Genomic DNA, 26577 nt, shown 5'->3' on the forward strand with positions numbered 1-26577 from the left:
CCCCGCCCCAGCCTAAGCTCGGTGGTTCCCAGACCCGAGCCCACAAGGCCTGTTCCGAAACTGCTCCGGCCAGCCTGTGTTCGTGCCCCTGATGCACTCCCCAACGCCCCGGATTCTTCCAGCATCTTTGTGAGCTCCCCCCAGGATCGTTCTGGAGGTGCCCGTGTCCCACGATCGCCCCATCTGCCCAGAGAGACACCTCGCTCCCCCTCCCGCCCCCCCCCCCCCCCCCCCCAGCGCCAGCCTGCGAGTCCGGTTCTCTGCTTCCTGGTTCTCTCAGGGGCCCACCCGCCCTGCACCCTGGAGAACCAGGCTACAAGCCACTGCTACCTCCTCTGGATTCTTGCAGCCCTGATCAGCGGCTGCCTCTCCAGTCCGCCTAAAAGGGAGGTAGGTGCGGCAGCAGTCAGTTGGGTCGATGGGTGCGGGTTTGGACGCTGTAGGAATGCACGCCCCGTGCAACCCGCACTGGAGCCCGCAGGGTCTGGGGCTTGGAAGTGGGTCCCTAGGCGTCGCAGGAGAGTGTTGGAGGTGCTTCTGTCCTGTTTAAACTCTTGGGCTCAGTGTTGGCTTCTGTAAAGCGGGGGAGTTGTGCAGGTTAACAGCATTCTCTACTGGGAAAACACTTGGCACGCAAGCAGCTGGGAGAGGCTTGGGGCCTTCGCCCGGGTGCCTCAGGGTCTGCAGAGAACAGGGACAACATTGCTGTTCTGTCCCTGAAGGACTTGGAGCTGCATGCCTCACTCCAGCCCTAAATGGAGGCCAGAATTCTGGGAGCTTTGAGGACTGTGTAGAGTAACCTTTGCTGCATTGTTGGCTAAAGGAGTCGGGTGTTGGCAGGCTTGGCTGACAGATGAGCCAAAGGGCCGGGCATAAATATGCGTTTGGAGGCACGGGGGTGCGGCTTCCCGGGTAAGTCTTGGCCTAGTTTTGTCTACGCCCCTAGTGTGACAGGAGCTTGCCTGGGAGGGAGCCTGACTTCCGGGGCCTTTGGCGCTGGTGGCCTTAGGGCCACTCAGCCAGGAAGTGGAGTAACACAGTGCACTCCTGATATTATGGAGGAGGAAACCGAGGTCCTGGTGGTCTAACAACAGACTCTAATTAGCAAGATGGACAAAGTAAAAGAGGGAATACAGAGCAATCAAGTGGAACCTGATCATGCCTGATGTGGTGTGTGTGTGGGGGGGTGGGGTTGCAGAGTAGGGTTGGTGGAGAAGGCTTCCTGGAAGAGGTGATGTATCAACTGAGTTGGAGAGGATGCCTGTCAGTGGAAGAAGGTAGGGGTTTAGAGATAGAGGTATGCAGGTATCCTTCTCTATAGCCTCCACAGCACCTTGCATTCATTCTTGTGTTCATGTATGAATTTAACAAATACAGTAAAACTTCTTGATGATATGAATCCAGGTGTAACATGATTAGGATTGCCATCCCGCATTCCTCTCAGTCCCCTTCTCAAAGGGAGTGAGTAGGCTGAGGTCACAAGTTCTTATCCTCAGGAGGTGGGGGAGGCAGGAAGTCAGTCCTGCTAATCATTGAAATGATCTCTATCTATGTATAATCAATTGTGTGCAGTCTATATGATTTATCTTTTTTTTTTTCTTTTGTGCTGTGTGTGCTGGGATAGTACCTTTTGGCTGATTAAGAATAAATCACTGATTTGATTTTTAAACATTTTGAGTGTATTATCTTGCAGAGACAGCTATTGGCCACCAGCATCCATGTTCTTTTCTTCCTGGGGTATCACCCAGATGAATTTCCCAGGCTCCCTTACAGTGAGGTGGGTTGTTGTGACTGAGTTTGGCTGATGGTATGTGAGCAGAAATAGTGTGTTCCCCTTTCAAGCCTGGACCCTAAAAACCTACCCCACTGTCCCCTTTTACCAGCTGAGTTGAGAGGACTCTCCGGGCCTGTAGGAGGACAGAGTCACCAGCCTGGGGGATCCTGGGCCCCTGAGTGACTGTGGACAGAGCATCTCCTTTCTGTCCCCATCCCATTGCTTCGTGGCTATCTGCTGAAGAAAATGGGATCCAGTAAGCTCTTTGCAAGGTCTAGGGGTGTGAGTGGGGCTTTTTGGCTGTGGCCTTCCCCTTGGGCTGTTCTGGCTGATCTGTTCCACTGTGGAAGGGTGTTATGCCTTTTTTTTTTTTTTTTTTCTGACACTGGTCTGATTGATTCCCCAAAGAAGTTTTGCCCATTTTTTAGTAGGATTGTATCTGGTTGCCAGGACACTCAGGAGTATGGAAGGAGGCAGAGGGTCAACAGCAAACTTGGATTCATTTCGGATCATTCTCTAGGATTCATTCTTTCTGATTCCCTTTCTGATTCAATCATGAAGCTGAAGCAGAAAAAACTGATGATCAGAACTACATTCAAAGTATTAGCAGCTGGTAGACTGATTAAAAAACAGGACTTTTTGTGTTGGGCAGATCAGTTACACTGACCAAGAAGCTGTAGACTGTTACCTCCATGAACTGAGAATTTTCTAGCAGTCAAAATGATGGCACAGGTAAACACAGCTCAGCTCTTCGCACAAAAACATCAAAATTACAACTAAACTATAGAACAATCATTACTCAGAATTGCCAGAAATTGAGCTGAATGGAAGTCTGACAATTATGGAACTGGTTGGGCAGTTCATCCAAACTGGTGGGGCAGGAGGTGAAGACAGGGAACAGGCTAGCCCCATGTCCACATGTGGTGGATTAAAATTCAGGAGGGATATCTTGGGAGTGAGGAGTTTCAGCCCCATACCAGGACCCCCTGCTCCCACAGGGTGCCAGTGCCAGGAAGATAAATTCTCATAACTTTTGTCTGCAAAAGTCAGCAGGGATTTAGTCAGTGGAAGAAACTTCTGAAGTCTCAAGAATTCCTCTTAAAGAGCCCACATACAGACTTACTCCATCTGAGCTCCAGCACTGGGATAGCAGCTTGAAAAGCACCAGTGGCAGACAGGGAGGAACTGAAGTGTCTGGCATCAAGGCAAGAACTGGGGGACAGCTTTCTCTCAGATAGAAAGATGGGCATAGGCAATTTTCCTGTTTCTGAACTTTCCCCTCACAGAGCCACAGAGCCAGCAGGGGTTGCCATATCTGAAATTCCATCAACCTGGCCAACATTGTTTACCCCACCCAGTAGATACCCTGAGGCTCCATTCCACCCCACTTATGGGCCTATGCAATCTATTAACAGTGGCTTTTCCATATGAATGGCTGGTCTTGGCTCAGGCTTCACAACTTCCTAAGTCCTCTCAAACAAGCTACAGACAGTCTCAGTTAGAACCCCAACACCCATACCTCTTATTAAGAGGTACTGGTCCCAGCCCTGGCACTAGCAGCAGCCAGCCTAGATTCACAGCTTGGCTTTGCCTGGGAATCTTCAAGGCCAGCACAAGTAGCAGCCATCTCAGATTACTTTGTAGCTCAGGCAGGGTAGACCCAGGCAAAATACAGGTGGAGACAGATCTTGGCTTGTACCAGCTTGGAAACCACAGAGCCTGTGCACCCAGTGGACAACTACAGACCACATTGGAGCACCATTACCCTGCCCCTGCACAGCTGATCCTCTATAGAGGAGAGCTGTGGTCACAGCCAGTCTTTACAACTGACTGACCTGGGGAAATCCCTCCTATTGTCCTGCTAACAGCAATCCGGGCTCAACTACAAAAGATGGGTCTACTAAGCTCATACTAAGGGTGTACTTCAAGTACCCAGCTTGGATGATACAGGAGGCTGTGCTCCTGGATTCCATAGGACACCTACTACATTAGGCCACACTCTAAGACAGGGTGTCATAGCAGCTCTACCTAATACATAGGAAAAAACACAGGGAACCTGCCACAATGAGGAGACAAAAATAACAAAACAAAACAAAACAAAAAACATGGCCCAAATGAAAGAACAGATCAAAACTCCAGAAAAAGAACTATATAAAATGTAGATAAGCAATCTATCAGATGCAGACCTCAAAACACTGGTTATAAGGATGCTCAAGGAACTTAGTGAGGACCTCAACAGTATAAAAATGATCCAGTTAGAAATGAAGGCTACACTAATTAAAATGAAGAGCAAGTCACAGGAGAACAACAGTACAGTGGATGAAGCTGAGAACCAAATCAATAATTTGGAACATAAGGAAGTAAAACAACCAATCAGAACAATAAGAAGGAAAATGAATCCAAAAAGTGAGGATAGTATAAGCAGCCTCTGGGACAACTTCAAGAGGTACAACATTTATCTCATCGGGATGCCAGAAGAAGAGAAGAAGCAATAATTGGAATCTATTTGAAAAAATAATGAAAGAAAACTTCCCTAATTTGGTGAAGAACATAGACATACAAGTTCAGGAAGCACAGAGTCCCAAACAAGATGGAATCAAAGAGGTCCACTCAAAGACATATCATAATTAAAATGCTGAAGGTTAAAGACAAAGAGGGAGTCTTAAAAGCAGAAAGAGAAAAGCAGTTAGGTACCTATGGGGGATTTCCCATAAGACTGCCAGCTGATTTCTCAGAAGGACCTTTGCAGTCTAGAAGGGGTTGGCAAGAAACATTCAAAGTCATGAAAAGCAGGGACCTCCAGCCAAGATTGTTCTACCTAGCAAAGATTTTATTTAGAGGACTTCCAGCCAAGCTGGAGGCATAGGTGGAAATACTGTTCCTCCTCACACAACCAAATTTAAGGACAACAAAGATTTAGAAACAAAAACACGATCAAAACAGACAGAAAATTGAACTGTACCAAAGTCCAACAACGACGAACCATTCATACAAACTGGTAAGAGGGGTGGAGTCAGTGGCCAGCAGAAAGAGGTCCCAGGAGGAAAAGGTGGTATTTAGTGGACCTGGGCAGGCACAGGGATGAAATGGGCACCCAGTAAGGCTCACAAGGTGGCTGGCTGATTATGGACACACATTTGTATGCAGATAAACCAGGCAGTGAGACAGACTGCACAACCCAGGGCCCCAGTGACAGGAATTAAAGCCTAAAAGCAACTATTGGAAAAACTTTCAGGGGTTGAGGTGCTGGGAGAGGCTCCCAGCCTCACAGGAGAGTTCATTGGAGAGACCCACAGGGTCCTAGAACGTACACAAGCCCACCCACCCAGGAACCAACACCAGAAGGGCCCAATTTGCTTGTGGGAAGAGGCAGAGGGGGCCGAAATCTGAGAGAGAGATGAACAAGTGCCATTGCTCCCTCTCTGACCCTGCTCCCAGTCACAACCCAGCAACTGGGTTGACCCATTCCTCATACGTAACAGATGCCAACAGACCAAAACATTACGGCCCAAGCAGAAGAACAGCTCAAAGTCCCAGAGCCAATACTTTTAAGCGACAAAGAGATAGCCAACCTATTAGATGCACAGTTCAAAACACTGGTGATCAGCATGCTCACAGAACTGGTTGATTTAAGTCATAAATTAGATGAAAAAATGAAGGCTACACTAAGTGAAATGAAGGAAAATGCACAGGGAACCAATAGTGATGGAAAGAAAACTGCAACTCAGGTCAATGGAATGGACCAGAAGAAAGAAACAACCAAACAGAAAAGAATGAAGAAAGAAGAATTCAAACAAATAAGGAGAGACTTAGGAACCTCCAGGACATCATTAAATTGTTCCAACATCCGAATTGTAGGGGTACCAGAAGGGGAAGAGGAACAGCAACAAGTGGAAAACTTATTTGAACAAATAATAAAGGAGAACTTCCTCAATCTGGCAAAGGCAGTAGACTTCCAGGAAATACAGGAAGCTCAGAGAGTCCCAAAGAAGTTGGACCCAAGAAGGAACACACCACGGCACATCTTAATTACATTAGCCAAAATTAAAATGAAGGAGAGAATCCTAGAAGCAGCAAGAGATAAGGGGACAGTCACCTACAAAGAAGTTCCCATCAGACTGTCAGCTGATTTCTCAAAAGAGACCTTACAGGCAAAAAGGGGCTGGAAAGAAGTATTCCAAGTCATGAAATCCAAAGACCTACAACCAAGATTGCTCTATTCAGCAAAGCTTTCATTTAGAATGGAAGGCCAGATAAAGTGCTTCTCAGATAAGATCAAATTCAAGGAATGCATCATCACCAAGCCCTTATTATATGCAATGTTAAAGGGACTTACCTAAGAAAAAGAAGATAAAAAATATGAGCAGTGAAAGGACAGCAAACTCAGAATTATTAACAACCACACCTAAAAGAAAAGCAAACTAAGAGGACAGCTAGATCAGGAGCAGAAACATAGAAATGAAGATCACATGGAGGGTTAGCAACAGGGTAGTGGAAGGAGGAGAGAGGGGGAGAAGGTACAGAGAATAAGTAGCATAGACGGTAAATAGAAAATAGACAGGGGGAGGGCAAGAATAGTATGGGAAATGTAGAAGCTAAAGAACTTGTGACACATGGACATGAACTAAAAAGGGGAATGGGGGAGGGGATGTGTAGGATGGAGGGGAACGAAGGGGGGGATGGGACAACTGTAATGGAATAATCAATAAAATATATTTTTAAAATATTTTATTAGACTCATCGGGCAGATAAAGAGCTTCCCTGGCAAAAAACTAAAGGACTTCATCATCACCAAAAAATTATTATATGACATGTTAAAGGGACTTATTTAGAAACAAGAAGATGATCAAAACTATGAACAGTGAAATGGCAATAAATACATATCTATCAACATTTGAACCTAAAAAACAAACAAGCCAACAAGAACAGCAGAGACAGAATCATGGATATGAAGAGCATTTTGATAGTTGTCAGATTGAGGGGTGGGGTTTGGGGGAATGGGTGAAGAGGTGAGGGGATTAAGAAGTACAGAAGAGCCATGTGGCTGTAAAGTACAGTATAGAAAATGGAGTAGCCAAAGAAGTTATAGGCATCACCCATGGACATGAACAATGGTGTGGGGATTGTCTGAGGGAGTGAGGGGTGCTGGGTGCAGTGGGGCAACAGGAGAAAAATTGGGACAACTGTAATAGTACAATCAACAAAATATAATTTTTTTAAAGGAGAATTTTCTAGAAGGTGGTTATAGTGACCACCATGGGATAAAAGTGGCTTGGGCCTTAAAGTGTTTCTTGATTAAACTCTTTTAGCCAAGGCTGATGGGCACAATAAAGAAGGCTTCAAACAGAGGAAGGAACAAGTCACACATATGCTAATGACAAAGGGGAAGATGACAGTCCTCAGGTCCCCAAAGCTCCACAGAAACATTTTAAATATCTGGAAAGTCAGTGGGTGGACAATATTTAGTTTTTCCAGTGTGGCACTTTCTAGACTTAGCAAGAAGTCCACAGGGAGCAAGTACTGAGAGGCAAGTGATTCGACTGCAGAAAATTCTTCTGGGCCAGTGGTTCTTGAAGTTAAGGGCACATGAGAAGCAGCTGAGGGGCTTGTTTAAACACACATTGCTAGGCCCACACCAAGAGTTTTTAGTTTAGTAGGGCTAGACTGGGGCCTGAGAATTTGCATGCCTAAGTAGGACTGCTTCTGCTGCTAATGGCCCCAGGTCCATGTTTTCAGGACTGGGTTAGCCAATGATGACTGAGTGAAAGCCCAGGTTCAGCCTGCACTGGCCTCAAACCCATCTGCTCCATTTCCTAGCCATATGATATTCAGCAGGTTATGTAACCTCTCTGTTCCTTCATTTCCTCATCTGTAGGATGAAGCTATTATGCCTATCACTGGGATTTGGGGGAGTCTTCCTGGAAGAGATGACATCTAAGCTGAGGCTTGAGGGAATAGTAGAGGAGTTGGCCAGGGGATGGGTAGGGAGGGCAGGTGGTGATGTGTGCTAAACTGAGGACACAGGATGAGCAAAGCCCAGGGATGGCAGAACCCATGTCCTCCAAGGAGCTGAGCAGAGTGACAAAGCCAGTGCTTTGTGAGTGGTACCGAAATGGTATGAATCTGTTCCAGGCTGTCTCAGGGCAGGACCAAGGAAAATGTGCCATTGAGGTGGGTGTGGAAGCAGCAGGTGTGGGATTTCTGTCCATATCCCATTGCCCCCAGTGCAGTTGCATGGTCCCACCTAGATGTAAAAGGTGCTGGGAAATGTAGTCCCTGTCTGAGCAGGGGAGCATAGGTTTATGGTGAGAACCAGCAATCTGTGCCACAGTGGCCTTTTCTGGCCCCTGGCCACCTCTCTCAATTCTTCACCTTGCTCACTCTGCTCTACTTTTTTGATTGAGTGAATTTTACAGATGAGGAAGCTGAAGTTCAGTGAGATTAAGTAATTTGCCCAATGTCCCTCAGCTAGTAGCAGAGTCAGGACTTGAATCAAGATCTGTTTGTCCCAAAAGCCTTATCAGGCAAGATCCTGGTCATGAGTGCTTTTTGAGGACTTCCCCATGATCCAGGCTTTTCCACTAAGGATCTCAGCCATGTTTTCAGGCTAACCAACCCCAGACAACTTGTCATTATTGCTCCATAGTCCCTCTGTTCCTCCAGGGCTGCAGTCCCATTATAGCCACAAAATTGCTAGTTTTCTCCAGCTACTTGTCAATTCATGCATCATACATTTATGAAGGACCAAATGTGTGCCAGGCATCGTGATCTTGGCTGAGAGATAGAGAGGAATGAGACACGGCCCCTGTTGATTCAGGCACTCATGTGGTCCGGCCATGGAGAGGCCGTTATAAACAAGAGCTCCCACTGAGAAGTGAGACATGCTCTTTCCCTGGAATACAGTGTGTCCTGGGTACATAAGAAGGGTGCCCATGAAGTCATCAAAAATTAAAATCCTAGCCCTTCTGTGCATTTTGTTAACTGACGCTATAATGACAATAATTTGTACTTTGTTTTTTTTAAATTTTTTTATTGATTATGCTGTTACAGTTGTTCTATTCCCCCTTCATTCCCCTCCACCCTACCCCCCATCCCCACCATTACCCCCCCTTTAGTTTATGACCATGTGTCTCAAGTCCTTTAGATTCTATATTTCCCATGCTATTCTTGCCCCCCTTCTATTTTCTATCTAATCTCTATGCTACTTATTTTCTGTACCTTTTCCCCCCATCTCCTCCTCCCACTCCCCTGTTGCTAACCCTCCTTGAGATCTTCATTTCTATGTTTCCACTCCTGATCTAGCTGTCCTTTTAGTTTGCTTTCGTTTTAGGTGTGGTTGTTAATAACTGTGAGTTTGCTGTCCTTTCACTGTTCATGTTTCTTTAACTTCTTTTTCTTAGATAAGTCCCTTTAACATTTCATATAATAAGGGCTTGGTGATGATGAACTCCTTGAATTTGATCTTATCTGAGAAGCACCTTATCTGTCCTTCCATTCTAAATGAAAGTTTTGCTGGATAGAGCAATCTTGGATGTAGGTCTTTGGATTTCATGACTTGGAATACCTCTTTCCAGCCCCTTCTTGCCTGTAAGGTCTCTTTTGAGAAATCTGCTGACAGTCTGATGGGGACTCCTTTGTAGGTGACTGTCCCCTTAGCTCTTGCTGCTTCTAGGATTCTCTCCTTCATTTTAATTTTGGCTAATGTAATTATGATGTGCCTTGGTGTGTTCCTCCTTGGGTCCAACTTCTTTGGTACTCTCTGAGCTTCCTGTATTTCCTGGAAGTCTATTTCCTTTGCCAGATTGGGGAAATTCTCCTTTATTATTTGTTCAAATAAGTTTTCCACTGGTGGCTGTGCCTTTCCCCCTTCTGGTACCCCTATAATTTGGATGTTGGAGCATTTAAAGATGTCCTGGAGGTTCCTAAGACTCTCCTCATTTCTTTGAATTCTTGCTTCCTGGCTCTTTTCTGTTTGGCCATTATTTGCTTTCTTCTGGTCCACTCCATTGATTTGAGTCCCAGTTTCCTTTTCATTGCTATTGGTGTCCTGTGCAATTCCATTCATTTCAATTAGTTTCGCCTTCATATATTTGTCTAATTTGTGGCTATAATCAACCAGTTCTGTGAGGATCCTGATGACCAGTGTTTTAAACTGTGCGTCTAAGAGTTTTGCTATTTCTTCATCGCTTAGATCTATGGGCTCTAGAGCTTTGAGAACTTGCGCCATTCTTGGTCTGTTCTGGCCCTTTAAGTGTGAGAAGCGGTGCCTTGGACTCCCAGGTCGCTGGGTTGTGACGCTGTATGTGGGGGCGTGGTCAGAGCAGGGAAATGGCAGCGCCCTCCACTGCCACCTGCCACGGGGACTGCCGGCCCGGTCCAACCTCCCACTCCCTCGCCTATCCGCTCGCACACAAATGGGCGACCACAGTCAACACGCAGCACTGCTTCCCTGCTGTCTCCTTCGCAGTTGCTCGCCTGGTGGCTCGCTTGGTCTCTCACTAGGTCCAATCCTGCACCTGGATTCCGCGCGTCTGGATTCCGCGCCTGAGTCCGTCTGACTGAGTCCTTCTGTGCAACCCCTCACCAGTCGCTGGTTTCGCCCCTTACCGGTCAGGCTGAAGAATTTGTTGTTAATGGACTTCCGAAAAGTTCAATTTTCCGTGTTCTGGCTGTGTTTTCTGTTGCTGATATTTAGTTGTCTCTAAACTTGGTTGTGTGAGAAGGCACGGCACATCCACCTATGCCTCCATCTTGGCGGAAGTCCCTAATTTGTACTTTGTATTATAAAATGTATTTTTCTGATTTTGAAAACCATAGTATAGTCTTTATACCATAACAGGTTTTTTAAAATATATTTTATTGCCCTGGCTGGTATAGCTCAGTGGACTGAGCGTGGGCCTGCAAACCAGATGATCATGGTTCAATTCCCAGTCAGGGCACATGCTTGGATTGCAGGCCAGTTCCCAGTAGGGGATGCATGAGAGGCAACCATACATTGATATTCTCTCCCTCTCTCCTTCCCTTCCTCTCTAAAGATAAATAAATAAAATAAAATAAATAAAAATATATTATACTGATTATGCTATTACAGTTCCATTTTTTCTTCCCTTTATTTCCCTTACCCTGCACCCCCTCCCACCAGCATTCTCCCCACATCAGTTTATGTAAACAGGTCATATGTATACGTTCTTTGACTTCTCCATTTCCTATACTGTTCTTAACACCCCCCTGTCTATTTTGCACCTACCATTTATGCTACTTATTATGGTTTTTCCCAGAGTGGGGCAACCCCCTTAGCTGTGTTGTGGTATGTGGAGGCAGGGTCAGAGAAGCAACAATGCCACTTGCTCCGCTCTTGACCAGCTTTCAGTCACTTCCTCCACTACCCACAAACAAATTGGGTCTTTCTGGTGCTGATTCCTGGGTGTGTGGGCTTGTGTACATTCTAGGACCCTATGGGTCTCTTCAGTGAACTTTCCTGTGAGACTGCGAGTTTCTCCCACTGCCACAATTCCCACAGGTTTTTATAGCCGGAGGTATTGAGGCTTTATTTCCCTGTGCTGGTACCCTGGATTGCATGGTCTGTCTCACTCCCCAGTTGTTCCTCTCAGTTTATCCATATGCAAATGTGGGACCACCTTGTCCTCCAGCCACTGCCTTGCTACATGTCCTCTCTGCCCTGGCTGCCCATCTCCATCTCTCCTACCTGTTTGAATGAATACTTCTTTAACTTTTTGGTTGCTGGACTTCCATAAAGGTCCATTTTCTGGCAGTTGTGGTTATTTTTTGTTTTTAAATTTGTTGTTGTCCTCCTTTTGGTTGTGCAAGGAAGCACTGCGTATCTTCCTATGCCTCCATCTTGGCCGGAAGTCTTCCATAATACTGTGAACAAAGCACAGTATATGGCAGTGATTATTTTATGAGCCTTTAGCAGCACAAATATTGGCTCCTTGGTTCAGTTGTGGATTGCTCATTTCATCAGTGAGTAAGCACATTTCTCCTCTTTCTGGTATGTGTGGAGGTTTGTTTTTAGGAAAGAAAGGAGAGCAGATAAGGGAAGGCTTGTTGGAATTCGGCCAGAATCATTCTAGAGCAGGTTTCTCAGCCTTGGCACTATTTACAGTTTGGTACATAATTCTGTGTTATTGGGCTGTTCAGCATCCCTGGTCTCTATCCACTAGGTGCCAGTTGCACTTCCCAAGTTGTGACACCAAAAATGTCTCCAGGCATTGCCAAGTGTCCTCTTGTTGACAAAATTGCCCCATGTTTAGGACCACTGTTCTGGACTGTATTTGTTTCCTCTTGCTAATGTGACTAGTCACAAACTTAGCAGCTTAAAACAATACAAATTTATTCTCTGAATTGTTCAGGAGGTCAGAAGTTTAAAAGTCAAGGTGTCAGCAGAGCTGTGTTCCCTTGAGAGGCTCCAGGGAGATCCATTTCTTTACTTCTTCCGCTTTTACAGGCTGTGCATTCCTTGGTTTGTTGCCCCTTCCTCCAACTTCAAAACACCAACAAATGACTCCTGCTCTGTTGTCATTTCTCTTTCTCTAACTCTGCCTCTCCTGCCTGCTTTTATGAGGACCCTATGATTGTGCTGGGCTCACCAGATAATCCAGGATAATCTCCCCTTCTCAAGACCCTCAGTTTAATCACACTTGCAAAGTTGCCTTTCCATATAAGGGAACATATTTACAGGCTCTAGGAATTGGGGCATGGTTGGGGCCATTATGCTGCCTACCACATAGACTGTTGGTTTCTGGGTATAATGGAAATGCTCATGGAGGGCCTAGAAGGAGGAAAGTGACTTTAGAGGGTGGGGGAATGGGGATGTTTAGGGCATAATAGAAGCTGGTACTTTTGAACAATTCTCTGCCCGACACCATATGCCTGATCTCACATACTTCTCAGAACAATTCCTGGGGTAGGTTCTGCCCCCATCGTACAGACAAGGAAACCACCCAGAGAAGCTTTTCTGGGGGAGTTACATTTTCAAGCTGGATTTAGAAGGGAACAAAGGGGTTTGGCAGCAACTAAGATAGGTATTCTAGGAAGAGGGTCTATCAGGTGCAAGGGCAGGAAGGTAAGCATGGCTGTGAATGACGGTTCTTGGTTGGAGCAAGTGGAGGAGATAACATAGCAGAGAAAAGGCAGGTGGGTGTGGACATCTGTAAATAAGTCCTTTTATTCTGACATAAACTACAGTGGAACCTTGGTTCTTGACTTTAATTTGTCCCAGAAAACTGTTTAAGAAGTGATGTGTTTGAAAACTGAATGTCCTTTGTTTGTTACCTGAGAGACACATGACTGATCATACAGGTATCAGCATGAAAGGGTTGTCAGGTAGAGAATTGAGACCTGAAATTTTATTAGAAAACCAAGGCATTTTTTTTTCTGTGAACAACTTGGTCAAGAACCAAATTGTTTGAAAACCAAGGCATTTAAGAACTAATTTAAACTATTGTGAGATATAAACCATTATTTCTCACAATAACTTAAATAAATGTTTATGTGTGAGTACCCACCACATGCTGGAGCACGTATATAAATAAGACACTGACATGAGCTCCTAGCTTGGTGCTTGATTTAGTGATTCCCAGTGTTATCATCCCCCTCCAGTAAGTAAATAAAATACAGCCAGGAGATGTATTTGATTAACACCTGTTGATCCCTGCTCAGTGCCAGTGGCTGTGGGAGGTCACAGCCAGCCCCTCAACATCTGCTCTTTAGGACAGGTTCACCAAACATAGACAGGAATTCAGACCAGGCCACACAGTGACAGAGCACAGGGTCTCTGTTACTGTCTTGGGCTTTCTTTCTTGTTTTGTTTTTCACCAGGTTTATTGAGGTATAACTGACGAATTAAAATTGTATACAGTCAGACCTTGGTTCTCAAACATCTCTCACCTAGAACAATTTGGTTCTTGACCAAGTTGTTGATGGAAATGGCTGCCAAATAAAACTTCAGTTCTCCATCCAACAGCCCTTTCATGCTAATATCTGTATTTCTAATAGGAAAAATGATTTGATTTTCAAACAAAGTGCTTCTTGAACAGCCTTCTGGAACAAATTAAGTTTGGGAAGTGAGCTTCCACTGTATTTAAGGTGTACAATGTGATGATTTGATATAGGAATATATTGTGAAATGGCTACCATAATCAAGCTAATCAACACATCCATCTCCTCACATAGTTACCTTTTTTGTGTGTAGTAGAAACACTTAGGATTTACTCTCTTAACAGATTTTCTATTTACAGTATGGTATTAACTATAGTCACCCTGCTGTACATGAGCTCTCTAGGACGTCCTCACCTTGCATAATGGAAACTCGACCCTCTCACCACCTTCTCCATTTCCCCCACCCTCAGCTCCTGGCAACTCCAGTGCTGCTCTCTGTTTCTGCAAGTTTGGCTTTTTAGATTCTACAAGTAAGTGAGATCATGCAGTATTTGCTTTTTTGTGTATGGCTTATTTCATTTAATAATGTCCTCCAGGCATATCCGTGTTTTTGCAAATGACAGAATTTCATTTTTTTTGACAGGATAATATTCCATTATGCATATTCACCACAGTCTCTTTATCCATTCATCCATCAATAAACACGGGTTGTTACTATACCTTGGCTATTATGAATAATACTGCAGTGAACATGGGGGTATATATCTAAGACAGTTTTTTAAAAATATTTTATTTATTTATCTTTAGAGGGGAAGGAGAGAAGGAGAGGAGAGAAATATCAATGTATGGTTGCCTCTTGTGCGTCCCCTGCTGGGAACTGGCCTGCAACCCAGGCATATGCCCTGACTGGGAATCGAACCACGATCCTTGGGTTCTCAGGCCCGTGCTCAATCCACTGAGCTACACCAGCCAGGGCTCTAAGACAGTTTTTTATGCTCTAGTTTGAATAAAACTGAGGACTCAATCTAGAGCTCAAGATATCTTTGGAACAAGTCGGGTACAGCCTAAGGGCAGCTTCGCTCTGCTTAGTTTCCCTTCCCAGGGTGGCCCTGAGAAGGCAGGCAACTACCTCTCTGCCTTGCAACTCCTGCCACTGGCAGATGAGAAAGTCTGTGTCAAGTGCGTAGCATGACACCTGGGTTGCAGTAAGTTGTTCACGTGTGTTACGTATCTGTCTTGTTCAGTAAAAAGCATGCATTTTTGAGGTTCATAGGAACAAAAATCTCTTCTGCTTTCTTGTCACTCATTTGCAATGTAAAAGCTACCTCTTTCATTCATTCTTGCAGTGAGAACTCATGCTAAGCTGAGAAACCCATAGCTCCTTCTGGTTGGTGTGATAAGAGACAGAGTTCTTGGCATGCTGTCTAAAGGAACCAAGAGAAGACCTACCAGTCTGGGATTGCATTGGGAAAGGGATGTGAAGCTAACGCTAATTTATTTCACCAGGAAATCAATAGATAAGGACCAAACTAGATAAATTAAGAAATAGCAGAATATGCATATTATCTAGAGATGTGGAAGTAACTTCCACGAGTAACATCTAGAGTACTTGGAAGTGGTTGTCTCTGCAGGCAGGGGGCAGGGTTGCCAATGTACTGCTGTAAAGGTTGCTCACTGGAGTTGAGCAGCACCCAGCCTATGTGGTCATACACAGTGGCCCTAGTAGGACAGGGGTGTTATTTTTAGCTATATGCTGTAATGAAAGTGTTATTTTTTAATTATGTAGAAAGAATATAAGCCCTAAGTCCTGACTGACTGGGTTTTGCACTTTAATGTTGCAGGTGACAAAAACCTATGTGTAGCCAGCCAAGTTGTCCCTCTACCCCAGCCTCTGACAGGCAATGGTTTTTGTGTCATGTAATGCAGAAGTCCAGGTGGGTTGTTTGGCTTTGGGAATGTTTGGATTCAGGGTCTCAAGTGATGTCATCACTACTCATTTTTCTTTGTCTTTCTTCCTGCGCTCTCCACTGAATGTCAGCTTTGTTCTCCTGTGGCCTCAGTCTTTGTCTCAGAATCATACTCTGCAGGAAATGATTAACCTCATCCAGTCACTCAAGCTGAAGCCCCAGGCTTATCTGCAGTTGGGCGAGTTTGGTTTGACTTGAGTTACATGCCACCTCTGAGCCAGTCACTGTGGCCAGGTGCCTGAATTGTGTTCTTCTTAGATCTGGGCCACATGACACTCCCAGTGACTTGGCTGTGGATCCTAAACCCCAGGCATATGGCATGAGAGCAGGGGATATGCAGATCCCAGAACAGAAGCAAGTACATGATATAAGGTGGCCCACAAGTCAGCCTGTCTACTGTGGTTGCAATTGAGGACCAGTAGGTGCTGGCCATATACACTAGTGTGTGCACTGGCTGGCTCAGTGCAGGCCACATTGTCCTGGGGTGCTGGCTCCCAGAGTGATGGGTGGGAGAGTATAGCTCATTTCTACAACAGGAGGGTAGCTCCTGGGGAGGAGGGGAGCCTGAGGAGGACTGATAGCCTCGACCTGGGCATTCCAAACATCGTTTTCTGAGTTGGCTGAGTAGCCTATAGCAAGATGCTGTGATAGCAGTGATTTGGTAGCCAGAGCATAAATAGCCTGTTCTTTGAGGATCCTGGAGAAGCTTGGTTGGTTGCTAATCAGACATATAGGTCATTAGCCTTGCAGGACCCAAGGCTCAGTCCCCTTCATTTCTGATATTGGAAATGATGATAATAATAGATGCTGTGTTTTAATGCTTGCTCCATGCTAGCACTGTCAAGGTGTGGGCACAATTCTGCACTCCACATTGTAGTGAGGAAGCCAAGGCTCAAGAGGTGAAGTCACACAGATAGTAAGTGGCAGAGCTAGGGCTTAAACTTGGTCTGCCTAAATCAGAACCCCACTGAGCTGCATATCCATAGAAATATCTTCCCAGAGTATGTTGGGGACTGGAAGAGGACAATGTGGATGCCTGAGTGAGGGCAGACGTGGGGGCGACTTTGCCCTCAAGTCCCCCCCATCCACCACGGATGAAAGTAAACACTACCAAGACGTGATCTGCTTGGGGAGGAAAGGTGGCCAGTTTCTCAGAGGAAAAAGGCCTTGAGCTCCTCCTCCAGGAGCTTTTATTGGGTTGTAATACACAGGAATATAGGGCGGCAAGGATCAAAGTAACATTTCAAAGAAATCTAAGGGCTTAGTCTGAGTCAGAGTCTGTCAGGAAGGGGGTTTGCAGAAACTTTGGGAGACATACTCATTTCCTGCTTGGATCCTTAACATATGAATGAAAGAACTCTTATCAAAGCAGGTTTCACAGGATTTTTAGGAATTCTTTCTTATGCCAGATTTCTCCCCATAGTGCTCTAGCAAGGCAAGGAGCTGCACCCCTCCCCATCAGGTTTTCAGGCTTAAGTATATTAGAGCTAGGAGGTGCTTCTCCCAGAGGACATGGGGAGTTGGGCTATGTCACATAGCCATAGGGCAAGGGTCCATTGTTCCTTACCCTCTTTGTCGCAGCCCCCAGAGTCCTTCCATGATGGCCTCCCAAGTGATCCAGTCTGGCTTAGGTTGCCCCTCTCTCTGTGAGAAGCCTTACCTGTCATTGACTTCCGACTATGCTTTGGGGTCAGGGAGTAAACTGAGGCAGCATTTGCTACCACAGACAAGCCTTTGTCTCCTGTGGCTCGCATTCTGGAGGTTACTCACTCATCCTTAGCCATGGGAGGTAGTTACAATTCCTGCAACCAGGCCAGAGCGGTCCCCAACAGGCAGAGCAAACCTTTTAGAGAATCTTGACATACTGGGAGCTGGGGTCCTGCTCCTGGTCTCAGTCTCTCACTCACAGGAACAGGCCCCTTCTGTGGGCCCAGGGAAGCCCAAGTTAGATGGAGGTTCCTAGGAAGATGGGTTCCCTGGCTGGTGTTGGAACAGGCATTGTGGGGCTGAGTTATGGGCCATTTAAGGCTCCTTGCCTGTCTAGGGGAATTCAGTGTCTTCTACTGCCCAGTCTTCATGGGCAAATGTGGGAGCAGCTGTCACATTAGGACTCTGGATTGAGGCCACAGTTTTCCCAGGCCAATCCTACCAGGTACCAACTTGTTATAAGGTATGTGATGTGACTTTTTATAATACGGGAAAGAAAGGTCTACTGGACCAGATAGGATTAGAAAGTAGTAAGAAAAAAAGAAAATTACTATAGATTATATAAGGTTAGATAGTAAAGTCTGAAGATTGTCAGTCCAGAGCTGTTATGCTGCTTCATGATATAAGGTTATGCTGCCCCAGGCTTCCTTTATTGTCATTCTGCCTTCCTTAGCACATGGCTTCCTCATGTTTAAACAGTTGCTTGAACTCCAACCATCACACTTTCATTCCAGCTAGCAGGAAGGAGGGAGAGCAGAAGGGGACATTTCTTCCCTCCCTTTAAAAACCCTTTCCTAAAACCGAAAACTGTCTTTCTGCTTATATCCCCTTGGCCAGACTTGGTCACATGGTCACACTTAACTGCAAAGGACTCTGGGAAGTGTAGACCTATTCTAAGTGGCCATGTACTTAACCCAAGACCAGTGGTTCTATTATTAAGAAGGAGAGAACAGCTGCCCTCTCTTTCTTAGTTAGCAGGTGCTGGCAGAGCTGTGTTGAGCAAATTTATGATAACTGAAAAGCCATAAAACAGATCCCGCTCACAGTTCTGGAATACATATCAAATGTCTTCTGAGAACAAAGTACCATGCTAGGCAGGGTCATAGCTGCTTGTCTGCAGCTGCTTTTGTTTCCCAGGGCTGAAGAGAATTTTGGGTGTATGGTAGACATGGCCAAGGACCAGGTTTCTGGTGATAATTCCCCTGTGAACTAACTGCCATGAAACCCACACTTGCCTACTCAGCTCCCTTCACAAATGGGGGTGCTGGTGACATGAATTAATTTGGTTGAGGTCACCAGCAGTCCAGGCTCCTAACACTGTACTACAGTGCCTGAAGGCCTGCAGGGTGAAGCTGTGGCCCCCTCCTCTGGCATCGTCTCAGCCCCAGAGGCCAGTGACCTGGCTGGGCCTGCTGGCAGCTCCAGGCTCCACACTGTGTTGGTCAGCAGGTATTTTGGCCAAGGGCTGACCAGGACTGAGTAGCACTGGGGCTTGAGAGGGAGGGGAGATTCAGGCATGGGCCAGGGAAGGTTTTGGTAACAAGCAGGATCAGTGACTCAACAACGGGATCCAGGAAGTGACCGTGTTTTGCACTGAGGGTAAGGTCAGTGATTGTCCAACTGAGTCAAGGAATCAGTATAGCTGATGCATTGAAGTAAAAGAATAAAAAGTAAGAGCACCAAAAAAAAAAAAAAGAAATTAAGTACACCAGAAAGTAGCAAAGCTGAGCATAATTTCCTGAGATTTTAGTTTACGTTTCATGGGTATGAATTGGATTAGGATATAAATGTACATTGGATTAGGATTTCCTGCTGTGATATCAAAAAAGTGCCCATCCTCAGATCTAGAAGACTTCCTGTTGATGGAGAGAGCTGTTAAGAATAACTAGAACCTTGACTGGTGTGGCTCAGTCCTGTAAACTGGACTCAGGCCCCTGGAGGGGCCTCGTCCTGTAAACAGTAAAGTCAGCAGTTTGATTCCCAGTCAGGGTACATGCCTGGGCTGCAGGACAAGTCCCCAGTTGGGAGCATGCAACTGGCAACTGATCGATGTTTCTCTCACACAATGATGTTTCTCTCCCTCTCTTTCTCCCTCCCTTCCCCTTTCTCTAAAAAATAAATAAATAAAATCTCAAAAAAAAAAAAAAACCCAACCCAGAATAGTGGGAATTATTGCCCTGATCCAAAATTTTAATAAGTATTTTACTTATTACCCTGAGCAGTGTGGCTCAGTTGGTTGGGCACCACCTCTTGAAGCAAAAGGTTGCCATTGGATTACCAGTCAGGGCACATGGGGTTTGTGGGTTCTGTCCTGAGTCCCCTCTTTCTAAAAGTAAATAAAGTCCTTAAAATATGTTTTACTTATTTATTATTTTAATAACAGGCAATCCAGGTTTTATTTTTTAGTTTTATTTATTTTTATTTTTTCCACTTTTTAAAATATATTATAAAATGCTATTACAGTTGCACCATTTACCCTTCTTCATTCCCCTCCACCCTGCACATCCCCTCCCACCCACATCCTCCCCCTTTACTTCATGTCCATGTGTCATAAGTTCTTTAGCTTTTACATTTCCCAAACTATTCTTGCCCTCCTGCTGTCTATTTTCTGCCTACCATCTATGCTTATTCTCTGTACCTTTCCCTCCTCTCTCTTCCTCCCACTCCCCTGTTGCTAACCCTCCATGTGATCTCCATTTCTGTGATTCTGTTCCTGCTCTAGTTGTTTCCTTAGCTTGTTTTTGTTTTAGGTGTGGTTATTAATAATTATGAGTTTGCTGTCATTTTACTGTATGTGTTTTATCTTCTTTTTTTTTTTAAGATAAGTCCCTTTAACATTTCATAAAATAAAGGCTTGGTGATGATGAACTCCTTGAACTTGACCTTATCTAAGAAGTGCTTTATCTGCCCTTCCATTCTAAATGCAAGCTTTGCTGGATAGAGCAATCTTAGATGTAGGTCTTTGTATTTCATGACTTGGAATACTTCTTTCCAGCCCCTTCTTGCCTGCAAGGTGCCTTTTGAGAAATCCGCTGACAGTCTGATGGGAACTCCTTTGTAGGTGACTGATCTTTTATCTCTTGCTGCTTCTAGAATTCTCTCCTTCATTTTAATCTTGGGTAATGTAATGATGATGTGCCTTGGTGTGTTCCTCCTTGGGTCCAACTTCTTTTGGACTCTCTGAGCTTCCTGGATTTCCTGGAAGTCTATTTCCTTTGCCAGGTTGGGGAAGTTCTCCTTTATTATTTGTTCAAATAAATTTTCCACTTGTTGCTGTTCCTCTTCCCCTTCTGGTACCCCTATAATTGGGATGTTGGAACATTTAAAGTCCTGGAGGTTCCTAAGCCTCTCCTCATTTGTTTGAATTCTTGTTTCTTCATTCTTTTCTGTTTGGTTGTTTCTTTCTTCCTTCTGTTCCACTCCATTGATCTGAGTCCCAGCTTTCTTTCCATCACTATTGGTTCCTTGTGCATCTCACTTAGTGTAGCCTTCATTTTTCATCTAATTTGTGACTAAAATCAGCCAATTCTGTGAGCATCCTGAATACCAGTGTTTTGAACTGTGCATCTGATAGGTTGGCTATCTATCACTTAGAAGTATTGGCTCTGGGGCTTTGAACTGTTCTTCTTCTTGAGCCATAATGTTTTGGTCTGTTCGTGCCTGTTACATATGAATGGCAGAGCCTTAGGTGTTCACCAGGGTGGGGCTGCCCAGAAACTGGGCTGTGATGCTGTATGTGGGGGCGGGGTCAGAGAGGGAGCAATGGCACTTGTTCAGCTCTCTCTCAGATTTTGGCCCCCTCTGCCTCTTCCCACAAGCAAACTGGGCCCTTCTAGTGCTGGTTCCTGGGTGGGTGGACTTGTGTACGTTCTAGGACCCTGTGGGTCTCTCCTGCGAACTCTCCTGTGAGGCTGGGAGCCTCTCCCAGCACCTCAACCCCCAAAACTTTTTCCACTCAGTGCTTTTAGGTTTTAATTCCTGTTGCTGGGGCCCTGGGTTGCGCAGTCTGTCTCACTGTCAGTTTTTTTTTCCCTGGTTTATCTGCGCATGAATGTGTGACCGTGGTCATCCAGCTGCCTGGCACCCTCATTGGGTCTGCCCGTTACCACCCCATGCCTGGGAGCCGCCAACTGCCACCTGCACGCCTGGGACGGTCTGGCAACCACTGCTTTTTCCTGCTGGGACCCCTCTTTGCTGGCCGCTCACTCCGCCCTTCTTCCCGGTCTGGATGAATGGTTCGTTGTTGTTGGACTTTGGTACAGTTCAATTTTCTGTCTGATTTGGTTTCAGACAGAAACCAGGTTTGGTTTTGTTTCTAAATCTTTGTTGTCCTTAAATTTGGTTGTGCAAGAAGGTACAGTATTTCCACCTACACCTCTATCTTGGCTGCTCTCCTCATTTTTTTGAATTCTTGTTTCTTCATTCTGTTCTGGTTGAATGTTTCTTCCTTCCTTCTGGTCCACTCCATTGATTTGAGTCCCAGTTTTCTTCCCATCACTATTGGTTCCCTGTGCATTTCCCTTCATTTCACTTAGTGTAGCCTTCATTTGTTCATCTAATTTGCGACCAAAATCAACCAGTTCTGTGAGCATCCTGATCACCATTGTTTTTAACTGTGCATCTGCTTGTTGGCTATCTCTTGGTCGCTTAATTGCATTATTTCTGGAGCTTTGATGTTCTTCCTTTTCGGCCATTTTTTTTTGTCTTGTCGTGCCTATTACATATGAGGGATGGAGCCTTAGATGTTCACCAAGGGCAGGGCAACCCGGTAGCTGGTGTGTGACGCTGTATGTGCAGGTTAGGTCCGAGAGGGAACAATGACATTTGCTCCATTCTCTGTTGCATCTCAGTCCCTTCCACCATTTTCCCCAAGCAAACTGGGCCTTTCTGGTGCGCATTCCCGTGTGGGTGGGCTTGTATGCATTCTAGGACTCTGTGGATCTCTCCAACAAACTCTCCTGTGAGTCTGGGAGTCTCTCCATGTCCCTCAACTCCCACAGGTATTTTCAATCAGTGTCTTGAGGCTTTATTTCCCGGTGCTAGGACCCTGGGTTAAGCGATCTGTCTCACTCCCCAGTATCTACATGTGAATATGAGACCACTGCCCAGTCAGCCAGCCGCCTTGCCCCCAGTGCCCTGCTTCTCAATCGCTGTCTTGCTGGGCCTGCCCATTGCCACCCCATGCCTGGGGTCTGCCAGCCACTGCCTGGGTGCCCAGGGCCTGCCTGGTGCCATCTTGCGCTCCCGGGGTGCCTTGTGTGCCTGAGGTGCCTTGCACACCTAGTGTCACCGCTTCCTGTGCTGTGATCCCTCTCTGCTCTGCTGCCCAACTCCACCCCGCTTACTGGTCTGGATGAATGTGTCTATGTCAGCTCCTTGGCTGTCCGACTTCCATATAGTTCAATTTTCTGTTAGTTCTGGTTGTTATTTTGTTTCTAAATTTTTGTTGTCCTTATTTTGGTTGTATGTCTATTTACGCCTCTATCTTGGCCGAAAGTCTGTCAAGTTTTGTAAAAAGTTAAAACAGTATAGAAATGTACAAAAAGTTACAAAGTTCCCTTCAGTCCCACAACCCACCCCAGTACTGGTGAGTGTCAGTGGGTCCTGCAGGGAGGTTTTACTGCTTCTACAAACACCCTTTCCTTTTAGCAGAGAGGGTTACCTTAACATGCCTGCTCTTCTGCAACCTGCTTTCTAATTGTTTTTGTTGACTATCTTTTTCTTAAACTTTAGCTTTATTGAAATATAATTTACAAATCTAACTATCCACTGATGTAAAGTGTACAGTGCTTTTTAGTATATTCAGAGTCATGCAACCAACACAAAATCAGTTTTAGAACATTTCCCCCAACTCCAAAGAAACCCATTAGTACATTGTTCCCCATTCCTTCCTAGTCCCCAGCCTTAGTCAACCACTCATGTGCTTCTGGTCTCTGTAGATTTGCCTGCTCCATACATTTCACATAAATAGAATCATTCAATATGTGGTCTTTTGCAGCTGTCTTCCTTCACTTAGCATGATGTTTTAAAGATTCATCATGTATCAGTACTTCATTTCTTTTTGTGGTTGTATCCATTATATGGGTAGACCACATTTGTTTAATTATTCATCAGTTGATGGACATTTTTGGTTGTTTCCCTTTCTGGCTATTATGAATAATGCTGCTCTGAACATGCATAAGTGTTTTGTGTAGACATAATTTCATGTCTTTTGAGTTTATACCTAGAAGTGGAATTGCTGGATCATTCTGTTTAACTTGTTGAGGAAATACCAGACTTTTTTCAAGTGGCTGCACCATTTTATATTCCTATCAATAGTATGTGAGGGTTTCAGTTTATCCACATCTTTGCCAACACTTTTTACTTTCCAGTTTTTAAAACTATATCTATGCCAGTGGCTTTGATTTATATGTCCCTAATGGCTAATGATGTTGAGCATAACATTTTGTGTGCTTTTTAGCCATGTGTGTATCTTCTTTAGAGAAATGTCTATTCAAGTCCTTTGCCCATTTTTATTTGGGTTGTCTTTTTATTATTAAGTTATATGCATTCTTTATGTAATTCCTCATCAGATATATGATGACCAAAATTTTCTCCCATTCTGTGAGTTGTCTCTTCACTCTCCTGGTGGAGTCCTTTGAACCATAAAAGTTTTTAATTTTGATGTCCAGTTCATCTATTCTTTTGTAGTTTTTGCTTTTGGTGTTCTGAGAAGTCTTTGCTTAACTCAAGGTTACAAAGATTTTTTTCTAAGAGAGTTTTAGGCCTTATATTGAAGTCTTTGATACATTTGAGTTAATTTTTGTATATAGAGTAAGGAGGGGCTTCAACTTCATTCTTTTTCAGTGTGTATCCACTTGTTCTAGCACCATTTGTTGAAAAGATTATTCTTTCCCCATTGAATGGTCTTTGTAAACTTGTTAAAAATCAGTTGGCCATAAATGTGAGGCTTCATTTCTGGGCTCTCAGTCCCATTCCATTGATTTATGTGTCTGCCCTTATGCCTGTCCCAGTTGTTTTGATGGCTGTAGCTCAGTTTTGAATTCAGGAAGTGTGACTCCTCCAACTTTGTCCCCGCCCCCCCAAGGTTGTTTTGACTATTCTGGGTCCATTGAATTTCCTTCTGAATTTTAGGACCTGTTTGTCAATTTCTACAAAGCTGCCAGCTGGAATTTTTCATAGTGATTGGGTTGAACCTATAGATCAATTTGGGGAGTATTGTCATCATAACGATATTAAATCTGATCTATGAGCACAGGATGTCTTTCCATTTATTTAAGTCCTCTTTAAATTCTTTGACAAATTTTGTTTTTCAGTGTACAAGTCATGCACTTCTATTGTTAAATTCATTCCCAAGTATTTTATTCTTATTGATGCTATTATGGGTGGCATTGTTTTCTTAATTTCATTTTTTTGATTATTCATTACTAGTATATAAAAATAATACTGTATCCTACAACCTTCTTGAACTCTTTCTTGACTATCTTGCATGTCTGTGTATCCAGAACTCCCATGGTGACAGTCGCACAGCCTCTCATGGTGTAGAGCAGGCCTCCATGGATGAGCATTGTGGGCTGTTACTGAGAACACTCTGGAAGCCACTCATTCATCCTGGGGATGTGAATTGAGTCCCTACACTACCAGGCACTGTTTGAGACACTGGGACATACACAATAAGTAAATGAGATGATTTCAGCTTGGGCTGTGTACTAGAGGAGTGACTGAGTATGCATTTGAGAGGGGTTCTCAATAATTTTTTATTTTTAAATTACAGTTGACATTCAATGTCATATTAGTTTCAGGTATATAGCATAGTGATTAGACATTTATATAACTTACAAAGTGACCCCCTTTATAAGTCTAGTATCCACCTGGCATCATACGTAACTATTACAATGTTATTGACTGTATTCCCCATGACTGTTTTGTAAATGCCAATTTATACATCTTAATCCTTTCCCCCTTTCATCCAGCTCCCCAACCCGTCTCCTTCTGGCAATCATCAGTTTGTTCTCTGTATCTATGAGTCTTTTTCTGTTTTGTTTGTTTATTTTGTTCTTTAGATTCCACATACATAAAGTCATATAGCATTTGTCTTTGTCTGACTTATTTCAATACCCTCTAGGTCCATCCATGTTGTTACAGATGGCAAGCTTTCATTCTTTTTTATGGCTCGGTAATAATTCCATTGTATATATGTACCACCACTTTTTTATCTTCTGGGAAAAAGGCATTACCCTCAAGTAACCTATCACACTTCAAACTTCATTTCAGCATTTGCTTCGCAGTGGTCTCAACTAACTCAAAAGGGCTTAATGTTATCAACTTTGACCAACACCTTCCTGCAGCAAAATTCATGAAGTCTGAGCAATAACAATCATGGCTCAGAAGTTTAAGAAATTCATTACGAAGGTAAAAAGAACAATCTTGGGACAGAGTGATGATGGAAAAGGAACAAATGGCCAGCCACCAGCTCCTCAGAGCCATCTTGATTGCCAGAATCAACATATGATTGTCTATTGACTGGCACTTGGATTGTTTCCATATCTTGGTTATATTGTAAATAACATTGTAGTGGACATAAACATGCATATATCTTTTTAATCATTGCTTTAAGTTTCTTCAGATAAATACCCAGAAGTGGGATTGATGGGTTATATGGTAGGGTTTATTTTTATTTTTGTTTTTTTTTAATCACTGGAGCCATAAAAATTTTATTGATGCAGTAGAACACCTAATATTCACAGTTTATCTCCTACGCTCATCCATCTGCTTGTGCTTTACCAAGGCCTCCAAAGTATTAGCCAGCTTTTTACTCATCTAGCCAGATAACCATGACATTCTCTATCTAGTGGACCCATGTTACATCCCACAGGATGTCCTTCTAGTTCAGACCTCTTTGGGCCAGGCTACAACCCTCTGGCTGCCACTCCAATCATGCTGTTGATTATAATGATTGTGCCCACTTGGCTTTGGATGGTTATGTACTATCACCTGCTTTTCTTGTTTCAGATTCTAATCATTGACTTTGCTGTCTGTGATCCCTCACCTGCCACATCATCTTTTCCTGTCAGTTCTGGCCACAGAGAGCAGCCACCACTGAACTTCTTAGTGATGTTTATGTTCCTTTTTTGTATCACATTACTTGTTGGTTTGGTAGACAATGTTTCCTCCATACCATCATGTGGAGCAGTTTAGGGTAGCTGGAACCCTTCAAAGGATTGATATCCT

General features: G+C 44.4%; 1 protein-coding gene across 6 annotated transcripts in view; it reads left to right on the top strand.

Annotated features, from left to right (window-relative positions):
• The first annotated feature begins 229 nt into the window (after positions 1–229).
• Positions 230–26577, top strand: part of EEF2K (eukaryotic elongation factor 2 kinase) — a 92210-nt gene continuing 65862 nt past the window's right edge. For 5 of the 6 annotated variants that reach the window (XM_053659491.1, XM_053659493.1, XM_053659495.1 and 2 more), the window contains exon 1: positions 230–390. The gene's annotated coding sequence lies outside the window, so the exon portion shown is untranslated. The remainder of the gene's footprint in view (positions 391–26577) is intronic. The other variant, XM_053659492.1, reaches the window with a different exon arrangement.

The sequence above is a fragment of the Artibeus jamaicensis genome, unplaced genomic scaffold, assembly GCF_021234435.1.
Source record: "Artibeus jamaicensis isolate MK-2021 breed Jamaican fruit bat unplaced genomic scaffold, CSHL_Jam_final scaffold_666, whole genome shotgun sequence".
Lineage (NCBI taxonomy): Eukaryota > Metazoa > Chordata > Mammalia > Chiroptera > Phyllostomidae > Artibeus > Artibeus jamaicensis.